This window comes from Mesoplodon densirostris, chromosome 2 (assembly GCF_025265405.1).
Source record: "Mesoplodon densirostris isolate mMesDen1 chromosome 2, mMesDen1 primary haplotype, whole genome shotgun sequence".
Classification (NCBI taxonomy): domain Eukaryota; kingdom Metazoa; phylum Chordata; class Mammalia; order Artiodactyla; family Ziphiidae; genus Mesoplodon; species Mesoplodon densirostris.
The window spans coordinates 88,444,649-88,463,139 of record NC_082662.1 but is presented as its reverse complement, the minus strand read 5'-3'; the positions used below and the strand labels follow the sequence as shown (position 1 = coordinate 88,463,139).

The window sequence follows — 18,491 nt, the reverse complement described above, 5'->3', positions numbered from 1 at the left end:
TAAAATTCTCCATCTAAAAAAAAAAAGAAAAAAGAAAAATAATGAAGTAAGAAGGAAAAATGGGAAGAATAAAATAAGATACAAAATCTAGGATAAGTGGCAAAAATCAGATTTTAGCCTCCAACTGTGATTTTAGATAAATTAGTCTTTTTTAGTCTTTTTTGTAAGATAGGATAAAAAACTTAATAGGATTGATATGAAGAACAACAATAATGTAGGGAGAATGCTTTGTAATTTATGAAACATTAAGAAAATGAAGATACAAAGTATTACAATGTTTGTATACATTATTTCTATTGAATGGTGTATAGTGCTTATTTCAAATAAATTACATATGTCATACATAATGGAATTGACTGGAAAACTTCGGTGTGGTCTTAGAATGTAGAATGCCAGAGGGAATATTTTTTGTCTAACTTATAGAGTCCATTGTAGTTCCATGGCTGTGTGGAAATACTGTACAGGATTTCTGAAAATGATGACATGAAAAAATTTTAAGGACAGAAAAATATGTATCATCTCCAGGTGAAATCTCTGTCTATAGTATGATAAGAGTGAATTTAGAGGTGAAATTCTCCATTTCTTTTCATTTTTTCCCCTTATCTCTGCCAATTCAACCCTCTTATCATACCAAAGTGATTTGATTACTGTATTATATTTTGCACCTGTCATAGCCCCTGTAATCATTTCTAAACATCAAGGGGAAAAGTGGGACCTTTTTAAAAAACGTGGTGTCTCTGTCACCTTTTTACTTCCCAAGGAAGTAGTGGGCCATGTGTAGTAGAAATAATGAAATTGGAAGGTACTTCAGTTGAATAACTTAAGAAAATGGGGTGTCAAAATCTGAAAGAAAAGTTACATATAGAATATAGTTCATTAAGAAAAAAATGTAAACAACTATATGAAGCTTTCTGATAATGACTTAATACACAAAAATATAGATTGGTGAGATCTGTGGATATACCTCGATGGTGAGAATATAAATTACATTTTAGAGTACAGACATAGCCGATTAAGGGTTAGTATTTTATATGTAGAGCCATACATATTCAGTGAGAGCTGTTACATTTAGGTGATTATTCTAAAGGTAAACTACCAGGACATTATATCTCTGAAATCTATTCCTTTTTGCTCAGCTTTGTCACGTGTTAGGAATTCTGTCACTAGATGGTGATGTTGAGTTGCACAGTTTATATTCTTGGCTTTTTTTCTGGTGCGTGTAATAGTAATTGTAGGTGTACATAAACCCTGCCATGTATCCAGAGTTAAAACTGAAAGTATAACTATGTAAATTAGGAAAATAATTTTAAGAGATACAGTACATTTTAAATATCATTTAAGTCGAAAGGTAAAAATCCTTTAAAGCTATTGCTTTACTTTAGACTTTGAGAGGTAGAAGGAATATAAATAGCAATCTAAACTTTTCATTGAAAGAGTGAGGTCTGAAAAGAGATTCAAAGACATTAAAAATAAGTATTTTTCAGTTTTTCCCTTCTAGATGTGTTAGTTTACAAAATACAACTTTAATTTCGTTCCTCTGTTAATATCTAGTGGTACTGAGGCTGTTTGCCATCTGATCTAAGGGATGTGTTACTCCTGGTACCTAGATATTGTTTTAGTTGCTTATTGTTTTAGTTATATTAATTTTGCATCCCTTGCTAAGCATAATGGTTAAACTACACTGGTATTTCTTTAACTGGTACTTCCACATGAATTGAAGTAAAAGACTGTCTCTGGGCTTCCCTGGTGGCGCAGTGGTTGCGAGTCCGCCTGCCGATGCAGGGGACACGGGTTCGTGCCCCGGTCCGCGAGGATCCCACATGCCACGGAGCGGCTGGGCCCGTGAGCCATGGCTGCTGAGCCTGCGCGTCCGGAGCCTGTGCTCCGCAACGGGAGAGGCCACAGCAGTGAGAGGCCCGCGTATCGCAAAAAAAAAAAAAAAAAAAGACTGTCTTATGAGTAATTTGGCCATCTGAATAAGACTTGAAGATAAGAATATTATCACTATCCTACTTAACCTTACATTTGTAGATAAATCTGTGTGTGTATGTGTATATATATATATATATATATATATATACATATATATATATGTATATATATAACATGCAGAAATGTGTGTTTGTGTGTATATATATATATATATATATGTCCACATATATGTACTCTATCTCTATTAATTTCTATCTTTATTTCTATCTCTATATGAATCTCCCTGTCCCAGTCAAGGAAATCTTGCAGCTTGACAGCATTTGAAGTTTGGAGATTCATTTGCTTTTTAGACATATCTGTTAGAATTACAGTTTTATGCACAACTTTCAATGAAATTCTTTTATAATGGTAAAAAAAGAGGAGGGGGAAGAGAAGGAAACCTAAATATTTATGAATAGTGAATTGAATAAGTAGTTTAGAAAACAAATCTAAGGCATGAGAAAATTTGAAGTGGTGTTGAAGAGAAGTATAAAATAAAATGAGAAATTATTAAAATATTTCTAATGAAATCAGGTTGTTTAATGGTATGAAAAGTAAACACAAATTGTTTAAAGTCCTGAATATGTTATATAATGATCAGTGATTACATATTCAATATTAGTAACATATTTTTGTTTTCAAAGTTTACAAAAATAAAGGTAATTATAAATGCCCATGTGTGTGTATGTGTGTGTTTTAACTACATGCAAAGTTTGACCTGTGAAATTGGATGCAGAAGCAATGCGTAAGCTTCCTATTTTAAACATATTTCTTGATCCTATAATAATTATATTTCTCCAAGTTTTTTTTTCGCTAAAGGGATCAGCAGGAATCTCTGGAAAACACACCCCACCCTCCGCCCCCAGTAAGCAGGTTACAAGAGTATCCTCTTTTCTTCCATGCAGAGGAGAATATCTTATCTTTATCATTTCTCTTAGAGAGAGGCACAAACTCTACTATGCACATAAGCACGTGTCTATGGTTTGTGTCACCTAACAGAAAGAGGGCTACAAGGCTGAATATCTTCAAATTTTATAAAATATAAAGACAAAAGCACACCATCACTTTTTCTAGATAATGATGATGGAACTACTTTAATAACATTATTGAAATGCAGCTTAGAAAACGTAGGTTAAGCATTAGGAAAATGATTAATTATGTAAAAATATATGTAATTAATTGCATTTGATTATATATTCCGTGTAATTAAGTTAATGTAATTTGTGTACTATGAATACATATGTATACACACAGTTTACACATATGTGTGCAAATATGCACACGTGTATGCACACACACATACATTTGGTATTATCTGTTTACTGCGTAACTTAAGAATGTTACTTTCATTCACTTCAGGGATGAGTGAAAGCAAGATTTGTCATTCAGTTTCAAATGGGCCAAAGATAATTTAATTTTTTCACCATTCATGGGAAGTAGAAGAAAAGTTCTATATTTTCACTAATGTTTAATAAAACCAAATATATACCTAATACTTGTGGATTATTTATGGATTTGGTAGCAATTGGTATATATGAATTAAGAGCTATGTTAATTTACTGTTTTTCTCTACTTTGAACTTTTTAAAAAAAAATAATTTATTTTTGGCTGTGTTGGGTCTTCGTTTCTGTGCGAGGGCTTTCTCCAGTTGCAGAGAGCGGGGGCCTCTCCCGTTGCAGAGCACAGGCCCCAGACGCACAGGGTCAGTAGTTGTGGCACACGGGCTTAGTTGCTTCGCGGCATGTGGGATCTTCTCAGACCAGGGCTTGAACCCGTGTCCTCTGCATTGGCAGGCAGACTCCCAACCACTGCGCCACCAGGGAAGCCCTCTACTTTGAACTTTAATTAGTACTTGAATGTTAGAAATGATTGCATACTTATTAATTATAAATTTTGGGAAACAACAGCACAAGTAAATCAGGCATGACTTGATGCAGTTATATACTTATAAAACGCATTATCATATTCATTAATCTGAGCATTGGTTCTTTCAACCTGGTGCCCACTGTGTAACTAGACAATATTTTCTTAAAAGAACTATTTACAGAAAAAAATCAAATTAATATTGTAACTGCTATTTTATGACCACTTGATACATTTAGAATGATAAAACCAAAACAGAAAATATGTATTATTATATTAGAAGTTACTATTTAAAACAACAACATTAGCAACAACATAAATAGATAGTATTTAACTAAGGTAAAAAAAATTGCATTTTTCCCTTAGTAGCAAAAGATTGTGTGTTAAAGACTACAGAGAAAGGATACAGCCTTTGTTTTGCTACCAAAGAAAAGTACAGAGAGCTGTCTTACTCTAGAATGCTTATCATTTTAGATACAGACTTTGAATGAGCAGCTAATAGCTAAAATTATTTAGGAGATAAAAATTGGTACTGTGAGGATTAGCTTTAATTTTAAGTATCCATAATTGAAGTGCCACATTATGATTGTAATGTTATGATAATCCTGTTAACAAGCTGTTGTGTATATACTATCATATTTTAATGTAGTTACAAAGCTTAAGTAAACCATAAAGTAAATTGCTTTTTGAATCAGGCTTTTACAAGTGGAAAATTAGTGGTTTACATGTTTTGAATATGTATTTTGTAATTATATTTGGCATTTTCTACAACTTAAGAAGAATAATAGAATGGGTTTATAGATAATTCATTATTGTTTATAAGTACATTGGTATATTTTGTTATTGCTCATTCTAATTAATTTAGGTTCATTCCACATATAACACAATAGCTGATTCTATTTTTTTTCTGTAATAGTCTTCTCTTCTAGAAGATATACATTGCAGTTTAGTTTTTCTATTTACCATTTCTCATATATCAGCACACTACATTTAAAAGAAAATTTCTACCCTTTCTTATCTATTATTTCTACAGGTTATTGTGATGTATAATGAATTCTATCCATCGAGAGTGTTTGTGTTTACTCTATTTTTTGGGAAGAAAAAATATGTCCCATTCTGACAACTGGTGAAGATAGCTAACTGGTTAGATTTACTTTTTCTGAATTTGTTGCTTCAATAAACAGAACATGGTAATTTGATAGTCTAAAGCAGAAGTAAGCAAACAGTTTATGTAGAAGTCTGGATAGTATCTTCAGCTTTCTGGGTCATATGGTCTCTAATTGGTACTATTCAGTTGTGCTGGTATAGTGCAAATGCACCCACATAGACAATATATCATCCAACGGGTGTGGCTGCATTGTTGTGGCTGTGTTCTAATGAAATTTTATTTATGGAAATTGGCAGCCAGCTGGATTTGTCCCATGGGTCATAGTTCACTGACCCCTCGTTAAGAGCAAATTTGACATAAACCAATTAAAATAAATTTCAAAGAATTGTTTGGTACATATATTATGAATTTGTGATTTTCTCTGATTAATAGTAAAAATACTATGAAGCTCTTCCAATGTTATTAATAAGTGTGACTTAGAACATTTACTGAGGTGTCATATCTCCTAGTTTCTGGGCTGTTTCTTGAAATTGAATAAGTTACATTTCCTAGATTACTCATGCAAGTGAACAGGCATGATTAAGAATTAAATCGTCGGTTGCAATTTTAAAATCACAAATATGCAGCCAACTTGAGGTATCCATGTCAATGCCGCTGAATCAGTGAGCATTTATCTGTTATGCTTGTGGTTGAAGAACCATGTACATTATGAAACAGTATAATGTTACTCTCCGGTTTGACACTAGTTAACCACAATGAGGTACCTATGAAAATTCAATGTTGTGATATTATAGTTTATCAATTATTTTTATAAATGAATGAAGAATCATGGCATCTACTAAAGTACATACATGATAGCTGATATTTATTGGAAAATATTCATTGTGATGTGTTTTTTGTCTATTTAACTCCTTTATAAAGTTTTGTACCCGTGGGACTCTCTGAGGAATTGCCTCTATTTTAAAATTTAATCAATCAATATTTACTTAATAAATCAGTGAATCATGAATAAATCTTTTTCTTAGTGCACAAAGAAGTTTTTTCTAGGATTCAATGAGAGGCCATATGGTATACTCTGTACTCTTAAAAAAAATGCTCCTGATGTTTAAATTTCAACCTTCCTAATATCTTCCAAGAAACCTCCTAAGAAATTTAGTTAATTTAGTACATGTCCTAACTTTTAGCCCTATAGTTCTCACCCATTTTAAGGGCCATTACTTTGGCTGGCAAATAGAATAAATAATAGTAGTCATTTTATTCAGAAGTCTTCCATAACATCAACTTCCATCAAGTTTTAGTGGAAATGGGTGTCTGTCATTGGACATCATAGGTGATACCTTTAGTCGATATCTGTGCTGTGTTTACAAACCAGTTATCCTGCCAGTATCTCCCTCTATCTTTGAGGAGAGTTTAGAGCAATCTTTCTTTTTTTTTTTTTTTTTTTAAGATGGGTAAGAAAAATGATTTACAATAAGGTTAAATTACTTACTGGTATTATATTTGTCATTGTCATATTTTTCCTCCATATTTCATTTCTTCCTTCATCCACTTAGATGTTGCTTATAATTTCATATTCTGTAAGTGAATATTGCTTGAGACATTTCTCACCCAGGGCTAAGAACTGTGTTGAAATTTAAACAGTTTGGATGAAAAAGCTGTTTGAGGAATCAGATTTTTTCTTTTTAATAGTGAAACAAGGGTAAGAAATTTTTTCATTGTAAAGAAATAAATTACTAGTTTTGACATATGATTATAGTTAAATGATTGCATATGAGTAAAATATATTAAATAATTAAAAATCATTGGGTAGCAAGTTTGAGCCAGTTAGAAGCATTAATTGAAGCCTGAGAATCATTGCTTAGGTTCAGTCATTCCATTAAAATGAAAGTCTATTTTTATTTGGTAGTAATACAGGACTTGTCTTGCAATTCATATTTCTTCAGGATTATTCTGCTCACTTGAAATTTTTAGAGAATTGATTGTTCTTTCAGCACTTCCACCAAAATATTTACCTGCTTTTAAGGGTCATGATAAATATTTTTGTTCCATATATTTCTATAGATGATATAGTTATTCCAGAAAGATATCTTGACTATATCAATACTAATACATACTATTTGCAATCTATAAATATATGAGCAAGCTTAAGATTATCTAAACATGCTAAATTATTGTATGCCTCTTATTATTATTTTTATCTGCTTATATGTAACAATAAATACATTTTATATATGATGTTGCACAGAAGTAGTATATTTACACAAATTTCCAAACAGTCTATTTAGGATATGAATACATTCCTTAACTTAAGTTTTATATTTTATATCCTCATAAGTATGTAACATGGTAGATTATTTGGACTTGACTCAATCCAGGCTCATCTGTTAATGTTACAGTACTCAGGTTTTAAAACGCACTTTGGAAAGAAACCCTCGGTGTTTGAAAACATATAACTATTAAATACACACACACAACATATATATCACACACACACACACACACACACACACACACACACACAGAGTCACACTTACATGTTCCTTGTAGCATAATTCAATTGAATATCTTTGAATGTCTTATCACATTCCAGGTTTATCTTGTGCTTAGAAGTCATTGTAGTTATCATATATGTTTCCTAAAAACAAAAGTAGGCAAGCCTTTTTCTATTCTTGATTATTCAAATCAGTGCAATTATGGGGCCTGCCAAATACCAAGTGTGGGCTGGGTGCCAGAGTCGAGGGGTGAACTGCCCTCAACCTCTGCATTCAGAGCATAGTGCCTTGGGGTAGGACTCCCGGTAAAAGGGATGGCTTGTATAAAGTGTTTAAATAGAATCCAGGGATGTGCAGAACATTTTGTAAGTCATTAACATGTATTTATTAATTTTAAAATCATAAGAGAAGATTAAAACAAAACCAGTGGTGAGGAGCAATAGAAACCCTAGAATAAAATAAAACCCTAGAAACGGTCACAGTTAGGAGGTTATTGATAAGAAAACAAGTAACCATCAGCAAGGGATGATTTCCTTGTATTGGTTTTTTAAATTTCAGTTTATATACTCAGTTTTTGATCTTGACTGCTATTCTTGAAATATAGATGTATCAGGTGTTTATTTGTGGTTTTAATTAATTTCTTTAAATTAGTAACCTCAGGCTCTTTATATTAGATTGGAAATTAAATGGTATTAGGATTTATTAGGACTATCTGTAGCAAGAATTACAGTGAGCCTTAACATAAAATTTGAATTTCAATTTATAATTTGAGATTATAATTTAGGATAAGTTATATATATATATTTGTAACATGGTTATGTTTTCTAATAGAATTTAAAAATTTTGTGTGTATATTGGAGTGTAATTAAATATACTAATTGATAGTACAATTTATAGAATTTTAAGAATGAAGTTAGGGTAAAGAAGTTGTGGTACATATATACGATGGAATATTACTCAGTCATAGAAAACAATGAAATAATGCCACTGCAGTGACATGGATGGACCTAGAGATTGTCATACTGAGTGAAGTAAGTCAGACAAAGACAAATATCATTTGATATTGTTTATCTGTGGAATCTAAAAAAAGTGGTACAAACGAACCTATTTACAAAACAGAAATAGAACCACAGATGTAGAAAACAAACTTATGGTTACCAAAGGGGAAAGTGGGGGGAGGGACAAATTGGGAGATTGGGATTGACATATACACACTGCTATGTATATAAAATAGATAACTAATAAGGACCTACTGTATAGCACAGGGAACTCTACTCTGTACTCTGTAATGACCTATATGGGAATAGAATCTAAAAAAGAGTAGATATATGTATGTGTTTAACTGTTTCAATTTGCTGTACAACAGAAACTAACACAACATTTTAAATCAAATATACTCCAATAAAAATTAATTTTAAGAAAAGGATAATTTTAACATACTCCACTCAATAACTTTTCTTTTGGTGTTTTTCTGAAATAAAAATTCAACACTGATCAAAAAAAAAAAAAGAGTGAAGTTATACTTTACATACAAGAGTCTCAAATCTCATCTGTGGCATTTTAGCAGATTTGAATAAGAAAGAGGGCTTTGTTATTACACTAATTTTTTTATTGTTTTGAGAAATGTATGTATTTGTGAACTCTACTAGCATTTATATCTAAAAGGGTGATTCTAGTATAATAGATACAAGGCCACTGAAAACACAATGACATTGAAAGTTTGTGGAGATAGCTACTCTTAGACATGGTTCAAATATTCATTAAATTCTTTTTTTTTTTTTTTTTTTTTTGTGGTACGCGGGCCTCTCACTGTTGTGGCCTCTCCTGTTGCAGAGCACAGGCTCTGGACGCACAGGCTCAGCGGCCATGGCTCACGGGCCTAGCCGCTCCACGGCATGTGGGATCCTCCCAGACCAGGGCACGAACCCGAGTCCCCTGCATCGGCAGGCGGACTCTCAACCACTGCACCACCAGGGAAGCCCTGCGCCACCAGGGAAGCCCCATTAAATTCTTAAGTGTGCAAAGCACAATCGGGCACGAGAGTTACAATCTTGAGCAAATTTTCATGAGCTTTATCATCATAGTGTAATGAGAGAAGAGGTAGGCATTTATCAAATAACCACATAAATGTATATTTAATTGTAACTAAGATAATTCTCCAAAGGAGAATTGTATTGGTAAGAGTGTAGATTATAGGATGATTTGACAAGGAAGATTCCCCAAGGGAGTTAATTGAGCTGAGCTCTGAAGAAGGGCTAGGAGACTATAGGCTAAGAGAAAAGGTGAAGACATAAATGGGAAACCACTGTGGTGCACAGTTTTTGGGAATATGGTACATGAAAGGAACCTCAGCCAACCTAGACCTCTCCATTACCACTAATTCACCTTGTAGTTTACCAGAAGTCAGGCTAGCCAAACAAGTGGGTCATTCTTGACACTTTTTATTCTTCATTTTTCCCATACTCTGCACTCTATTAGAATTCCTCAGAAAATATATTCAGAATGTTCAAACTCAGTAGTTCTGAACCTTGAATGTACATTGGAATCACCATGGGGACAAGGGAAGTTTAAAAACTTCCAATTTTTAAGCCAAACTCCAGACCAATTAAGTGAGAAGTGTGTGTGTGTGTGTGTGTGTGTGTTGTGGAGACTTTAGTTAGCATCAGTATTTTTAAAGCATCTCAGGTGATTCCAGAATGCAGCCAAGGTTGAGGACTATACTTCCAAATGGGCTCCATAAAGTCTGTTCTCCACACAGCAGCTAGAATGACCTTATTAATTTGTCAGATCATATTTCTCCTCTGATCAAAACCCCTCATTGGCTTCCTACCTCACCTAAAGTAAAAGGGAAAATTCCTACAATACCCCTTGTATTTCAGATTCTCTTGACTGATTCTCTGACCTTATATTTTGTGACTCAATTTCCCTCTTACTTACTTCCAGCCAATTTCTCTCTTGCTTACTTCCAGCCACTTACTTACAGTGGCCTAACTATTTAGAAATTAAACAACAAATTTAAGAATAACCATGGTTCAGAGGAGAAATCACAGGGGAAATTTTAAAAAACATTTTGAATAATAATGAAAATAAAACTTCAAAATATGTCAGATGCAATTAAAGCATAATTTAGGGGAAAGTTTACAGACACTTTGGAAGACAGTTTCACAGTTTATTACAAAACTAAAGTACCCTTACCATTTTTACTATATTTGGAAAAAAGATTAATTGACCATAGGTGAGTGGGTTTATTTCTGGGCTTTCTATCCTGTTTCATTGATCTGTGTATTTTTTTTTCCAGTACCATGCTATTTTTATGACTGTAGCTTTGTAGCATAGTATGAGATCAGGGAGCCTGATTCCTCCAGCTCCATGTTTTCCTATCAAGATGGCTTTGGTGTTTGGGGTTCTTTTGTGTTTCTGTACAAAAGTAAAAATCTTTTGTTCTAGTTTTGTGAAAAATGCCAGTGGTAGTTTGATGGGGATTGCATTGAATCTGTAGATTGCCTTGGATAGTATGATCATTTTTAAAATATTGATTCTTCCATAGTATATCTTTCCATCTGTTTGTATCTTTTTTTTTTTTTTTTTTTTTTTTTGTGGTACGCGGGCCTCTCACTGTTGTGGCCTCTCCCATTGCGGAGCACAGGCTCTGGACGTGCAGGCTCAGCGGCCATGGCTCACGGGCCCAGCCGCTCTGCGGCATGTGGGATCTTCCCAGACCGGGGCATGAGCCCGTGTCCCCTGCATCGGCAGGCGGACTCTCAACCACTGCACCACCAGGGAAGCCCTGTTTGTGTCTTCTTTGATTGCTTTCATCAGTGTCATAGTTTTCAGAGTGCAGGTCTTTTGCCTTCTCAGGTAGGTTTATTCATAGGTATTTTATTCTTTTTGATGTGATGGTAAATGGGATTGTTTCCTTAATTTATCCTTCTGATCTTTCATTGTTAGTGTATAGTAATGCAACAGATTTCTGTGTATTAATTTTTTATCCTGCAACTTTACTGAATCCATCGATGAGCTCTAATAAGTTTTCTGGTAGTGTCTTTAGGATTTTCTGTATATAGTATCATGTCATCCACAAACAGTGACAGTTTTCCTTCTTTTCCAGTTTGGATCCCTTTTATCTCTTTTTCTTCTCTGATTGCTGTGGCTAATATTATGTTGAATAAAAGTGGTAATATATTGATTAATGTTCAGTCAATTAATTAATCAATTAATGGTCAATCTATGACAAAAAAGGCAAGAATATACAATGGAGAAAAGTCTCTTTAATAAGTGGTGCTGGGAAAACTGGACAGCTACATGTAAAAGAATGAAATTAGAACATTCTGTAGCACCATACACAAATATAAATTCAAAATGGATTAAAGACCTAAGTGTAAGACTGGATGCAATAAAACTCCTAGAGGAAAACATTGGCAAGACACTCTTTGACATAAATTGCAGCAGTATATTTTTGGATCTGTCTCCTAGAGTAATGGAAATAAAAACAAAGTAAACAAATGGGGCTTAATTAAACTTAAAAGCTTTTGCACAGCAAAGGAAACCATGAACGAAACAAAAAGACAACCTACAGAATGGGAGAAGATATTTGCAAATGATGTGACTGACAAGGGATTAATTTCCAAAATATACAAACAGCACATACAGCTAAATATCAAAAAAACAAAAAACCCAATTCAAAAATAAGCAGAAGACCTAAATAGACATCCCTCCAAGGAAGACAGACAGTTGGCCAAAAGGCACATGAAAAGATGCTCAACGTCACTAATTATTAGAGAAATGCAAATCAAAACTACAATGAAGTATTACCTCACACTGGTCAGAATGGCCATCATCAAAAAGTCTATAAATACTAAATGCTGGAGAAGGTGTGGAGAAAAAGGAAACTTCCTACACTGTTGGTGGGAATGTAAAATGTTACAGCCACTATGGAGAACAGTATAGTGGTTCCTTAAAAAACTAAAAATAGAGCTACTGTATTCCCACTCCTGGGCATATACCCAGAGAAAACCATAATTCAAAGAAATACAGGCACCCCAATGTTCATAGCAACACTGTTTACTATAGCCAAGACACAGAAGCAACCTAAATATCCATTGACAGATGAATGGATAAAGAAGATGTGGTATATTTATATAATTGAATATTACTCAGCCATAAAAGAATGTAATAATGCCATTTGCAGCAACATGGATAAACCTAGAGATTATCATCCTAAGTGAAGTAAGCCAGACCGGGAAAGACAAATATCATATGATATCACTTATATTTGGAATCTAAAAGGAAAAAAAGGACGCAAATGAACTTACTTCCAAAACAGAAAGAGTCTCACAGACATAAAAAACAAACTTATGGTTACCAAAGGGGAAAGGGAGGTGGTGGGAAGGATAAATTAGGAGTCTGGAATTAACATATACACAGTCCTATGTACAAAATAGTTAACCAACAAGGACCTACTGTATAGCACAGGGAACTATCAATATAGTCAATATTTTGTAATAACCTATAAGGGAAAAGAATCTAAAAATGATATCTTTATATATATATAACTGAATTATTCTGCTGTACACCAGAAACTTACATGATATAGTAACTCAACTATACTTCAATAAAAAATTTTCTAAATAAATAAAAAGAAAAAAGATTATGGATGCATACATCATTATTTTAAATTTTTATTTAAATTTATTATTTAAATTTTTTTAAATTTTTAAAGAAAAAAAAGACCCAAATAAAAAGATGATCTACCTGATAAGATTCAGAACAAAGCAAGAATGTCCACTCTTAACACTCCTTTTTAATACCATATTGGAAGTCCTAACTAATGCATAAAACAAGAAAAGGAAATAAAAGGTATACAGATTGAGAAGGGAGAAATAAAACTGTATTTGTTTACAGATGACATGATTGTCTATGTGGAAAATCTGAAAAATATTGACAAAAATCCCTCCTGGAATATTGACAAAAAAACCTCCTGATATAATAAGCATTATATCAGGGTTGCAAGATACATGGTTAATATACAAAAATCAATTGTTTTTCTCATACCAACAATGAGCAATTGGAATGTGAAATTCAAAACACATTATGATTTACATTAGCAACCCCCAAAATGAAATACTTAGGTATAAATCTAACAAAATATATGTAAGATCTATATGAAAAAAACTATGAAACTCCAATGGACAAAATCAAAGAAAAACTAAATAAATGGAGAGATTCCATGTTCCTCGATAGGAAGACTCAGTTTTCTTAAGATATCACTTCTTCCCAAGTTGATCTTTAGCTTCAGTACAATCCCAGTCAGAATCCTAGCAAGTTATTTTGTGGATATTGACAAACTGATTCTAAAGTATATGCAGAGAGGTAAAAGATCCAGAATAGCCAGTACAACATTGAAGGAGAAGAACAAAGTCAAAGAATTTACACTACCTAATTTTAAGACATTCTAGCTACAATATTGTGGTGTAGTATTGACTATAGAACAGACAGATAAATGGAACAGAATAGATAGCCCAGAAACAGACCCACACAAATATAGTCAACTGATCTTTGACAAAGGATCAAAGGAAATATGATGGATACCGGATAGTCTTTTCAATAAATGGGGCTGGAACAACTGGACATCCACGTGCATAAAAATGAATATAAACACAGACCTTACAGCCGTCACAAAAATTAACTCAAAGTGGATCATAGACTTAAATGTAGAATGCAAAACCAGAAAATTCCCAGAACATAGGAGAAAACATAGATGATCTTGAGTCACTGATAACTTTTAAATACAATACCAAGGCATGATCTGTGAAAGAAAGGCTGATAATCTGGACCTCATTAAAATTAAAAATGTCTCTGCAAAGACACTGCCAACAGAATAAGAAGACAAGTCACATACTGGGAAAATATTTTCAAAAGACACATTTGATAAAGGACTTTTACTCAAAATATACAATGGGGGACTTCCCTGGTGGCGCAGTGGTTGAGAGTCCGCCTGCCAATGCAGGGGACACAGGTTCGTGCCCCAGTCCGGGAAGATCCCACATGCCACGGAGCGACTGGTCCCGTGAGCCATGGCCGCTGAGCCTGTGCGTCCGGAGCCTGTGCTCCACAACGGGAGAGGCCACAACAGTGAGAGGCCAGCGTACCGAAAAAAAAAAAAAAAAAAAATATATATATATATATATATATATATATGTACAGTGAACTCTTAAAATTCAATGATAATAAAACAAGCAACCTGATTAAAAAATGGGCAAAAGACCTGAACATTTTAGTGACCCTAAAGTACACTATGGACTTTGGGTGATCAAGATGTGTCAATGTTGATTTATCAATTGTAAAAGATTATGGCCAGAAAATAAAATCTCTATGATTTTAGTATTTTCAAAGTTGATTTCTATCTCAGCATATGGTTTATGCCTAGTGAATATTTCATGTTGACTTGACAAGAAGGTTTATTCTTCAATTGTTTGTTGTAGTGTCCTATAAATGTCAATTAGAGACAGTTGATAGTGTTATCTAGATCTTCAGTATCCTTACTGATTTTTATTTATTTAAATATTCATTTTTTTCTGAGAGAGAGTTGTTAAACTCTTCAAGTATGATTTGAGATTTGTCAATTTTCTCCTTTTGTTTCTAACAGTTTTTATTTCATGCCCTATTCCCTCTTCCCCCCCTCCTTTTTTTTTCTGTTTGTCTTTTAGAACTTTTTAGTCTCCATAAGCCTCCCACACAACACTAGAATTCTGCATATATACAGCAGGGAGACAGACATGTTTGTCCTCTTAATGTTCCACTTATAGCACCCCTTCATTTGTGCCAATGATCACTAAAAGTTTTGGTAATTTCTCCTCAACTCATCTTGAGAGCATTCTTCCTTCTCAAGAAATTTAGCTTGTGTAATTTTCCTTGCTTTTTCAGATCTCTGATGCCTCTGAAAATGTTTGTGGTTTATTGAGCTTTTTCTAGTTTTTGGCAATTAGAGCATTGATTGACCTACCTACTACATTCTGTCTAGAAGTTGAAGTCCCCCTCTGTCTACCTTAACACATTGTGTTGGTTATTAAATTTATGTACTAGTTGAATATAAGCAATTACATGTCATTATAACTTTAGAGAAAAACAAATCTTGTTTTTCTTTTGTTTATTTTATTCATTTCAAGCAGAATATTTTTTCTTTTAATTAAAAAAATTTTATATGGACATAGTTGATTTACAATGTTATGTTAGTTTCAGGCACACAGCAAAGTGATTCAGTTATACATATACATGTATCTATTCTTTTCCCATTTAGGATATTACAGAATATCCTTATCCTAAATAATATCCTAATAATAGGAGAGTTCTCTGTGCCATACAGTAGGTTCTTGTTGATTATCTATATTATATATTGTAGTATGTACATGTCAACCCCAAATTTCTAATTTATCCCTTCCCCACCCCCACCTTTCCCGTTTGGTAAGCATAAGTTTGTTTCTGAAGCCTGTGAGACTGTTTCTGTTTTGTAAATAAATTTACTTGTATCCTTTTTAAAAAAATACCGCATATAAGGGATATCATATGATATTTGTCTTTCTCTGTCTGACTTACTTCACTTAGTATGATAATCTCTAGGTCCATCCATGTTGCTATAAATGGCATTATTTCATTCTTTTTTATGGCTGAGTAATATTCCATTGTGTATATATACATATGTATATATACACATAAATATGTATATACATATATCTTTTTGTTGTTGTTGTATTTTTTTGTGGTACGCGGACCTCTCACTCTTGTGGCCTGTCCTGTTGCGGAGCACAGGCTCCGGATGCACAGGCTCAGCGGCCATGGCTCACGGGCCCAGCCGCTCCGTGGAATGTGGGATCTTCCCGGACCGGAGCACGAACCCATGTCCCCTGCATCGGCAGGCGGATTCTCAACCACTGTGCCACCAGGGAAGCCCCATATATCTTATATGTATATCTTTTTTTAACATCTTTATTGGAGTATAATAGCTTTACAATGTTGTGTTAGTTTCTGCTGTATAACAAAGTGAATCAGCTATATGTATACATATATCCACATATCCCCTCCCTCTTGTGTCTCCTTCCCTCAAGCAGAATATTTAATCCACTTTTTTTTTTTTCCTATTCTCTCTAAAATATTTTTCCTCTTGGGTCCTGTTCTCACTTTGCATTCATGTGTTTAGTGATCATACCTCCTTATTTTGCCTTTATTCGTAGTCTATGTGTTAGTTATTGTCTCTTAAAGCTGTATTGTCTGCCATATCACTTTCTTGAACCCCAGACCCAAAGCTCTAAATGCTTATTTGACATTTGCATGTTTGTCATGCAAAACTCAACTGCCTTAAACCAAAATTAATTTGCTTTACCTTTCAATTGGTCGGTCTTCTATCCTTCCAGCGTTTTAATTTTGGCTCTGTCCCTCGGACTCACTGTAATTTTTAGTAAGCTTCTTAACGTCTATGAGCCTTATTTTTCCAAACATTTTTAATTTATATTTCATTTAAATGAATCGAAATAGAGCCCCAGGTCATTGCTTGTTTTAACAGAATATTTTAGCAAGTGTCAAGTTAGTGTTTATCTATTTTTTCAAAACCAAAATAATATACTTGCAGGTTATCCCAAATGTAAATGAAGTATTTCACTACTTTGATAAGAATGTTATTAATTGGTCTTGTCAACTCAGTTTAGTGCTCAAAAATGTAGGTTTACAAATCCTAAGAGACAAAGCTTAATTGTTTTTTTTGTTTTGTTTTGTTTTTGTTTTTTGCGGTACGTGGGCCTCTCACCATTGCGGCCCCTCCCGCTGCAGAGCACAGGCTCCAGACGCGCAGGCCCAGTGGCCATGGCTCACGGGTCCAGCCGCTTTGTGGCATGCGGGATCCTCTTGGACCGGGGCACGGACTCGTGTTGTTTGCATCGGCAGGTGGACTCTCAACCACTGTGCCACCAAGGAAGCCCACTTAATTGGTTTTAATTGGGCTTTTTATATGACCACTTAAGCACTTACTTTTCCTAAAGTGACTTTTTACAACTAGAATATGCAACCTGTTATCTTCTAATTTCTTTAATTCCCTCTTCTTTGCTCAGGAGATACAGGAGAGAGTTCTGTATCACTGAGTATGCTACACCTGGGTGAACACCATCAAATGCCATAGACTTTGGTGTAGGAAGAGAAATATCAATGAGATTCTGTAGGGATAGATAATGTCAGAGACATGTTGTAGGATGTGTCTAATTAAAGTTTTATGAAATAAATGCATTTATTTATTTTTCTTAATGAATTTGTATAACATGGTAAAATCATCAGAAATAGTGAGTTTTGGGATAGAGCTTTAGGACATGATACCTTAGGATGTAATTTGCAAAATTATATTTAGTTCCTTTTTATTTTTCGTTACTATTATATTCACAAGTGTCTGTTCCTGAAGAAATTCTATGTGTGCTTTTATATAAAATAAATTTTTTTGGTATCTTTATAATCTGATCCTCAGTAAGTGCTGATAGTACTTAAGGAACAAGTGGTATTTATATAGAATTCCAAATTAGATGTTATATACCATTATATGCACTCCTTTTTTCCCCCTCAAAGATGTCTGCATTAAATGAGAATTAGGGTTAAGAAAAAAAAATTAGCATATTAACAAGTTTGTTTTTTCTCTAAATAGAATGTGATAAGACTTTTCATTATTCACTAGAAATAACATTTTATTGCTGTTAGCACAACTGTTCATAAAGCTACTCCAGCTTAAAAACCTTGTAAATGAATTTTTTACTTCAGTGACAAAATTCTCTTTAAAGGTGGTCTTAACATGTGGAATCCAGGGAGAGATGGAGTGGAGTTATCAAGCATTTTCTAAAGATTGTTTTTAATTCTTCTATGAAGATATTAGCACTTTCATAAAAGTTATTTATTTTGACAAAATTAACCATGGAACACATAATATATAAGCATCACTGAATATAACCCTAAATGATAGTCTCCAGATATAAATTACAAGACTACTTTGTATACAAGGAGACTTTGCTTTCTACCCTTATTTTATTTAA

At 33.6% G+C, this 18,491-nt stretch overlaps 1 protein-coding gene across 1 annotated transcript in view; it reads left to right on the top strand.

Moving 5' to 3' along the window:
- Positions 1–18,491, top strand: part of DPYD (dihydropyrimidine dehydrogenase) — an 820,949-nt gene that overhangs the window by 119,192 nt on the left and 683,266 nt on the right. The gene's annotated exons all lie outside the window — the stretch shown is intronic.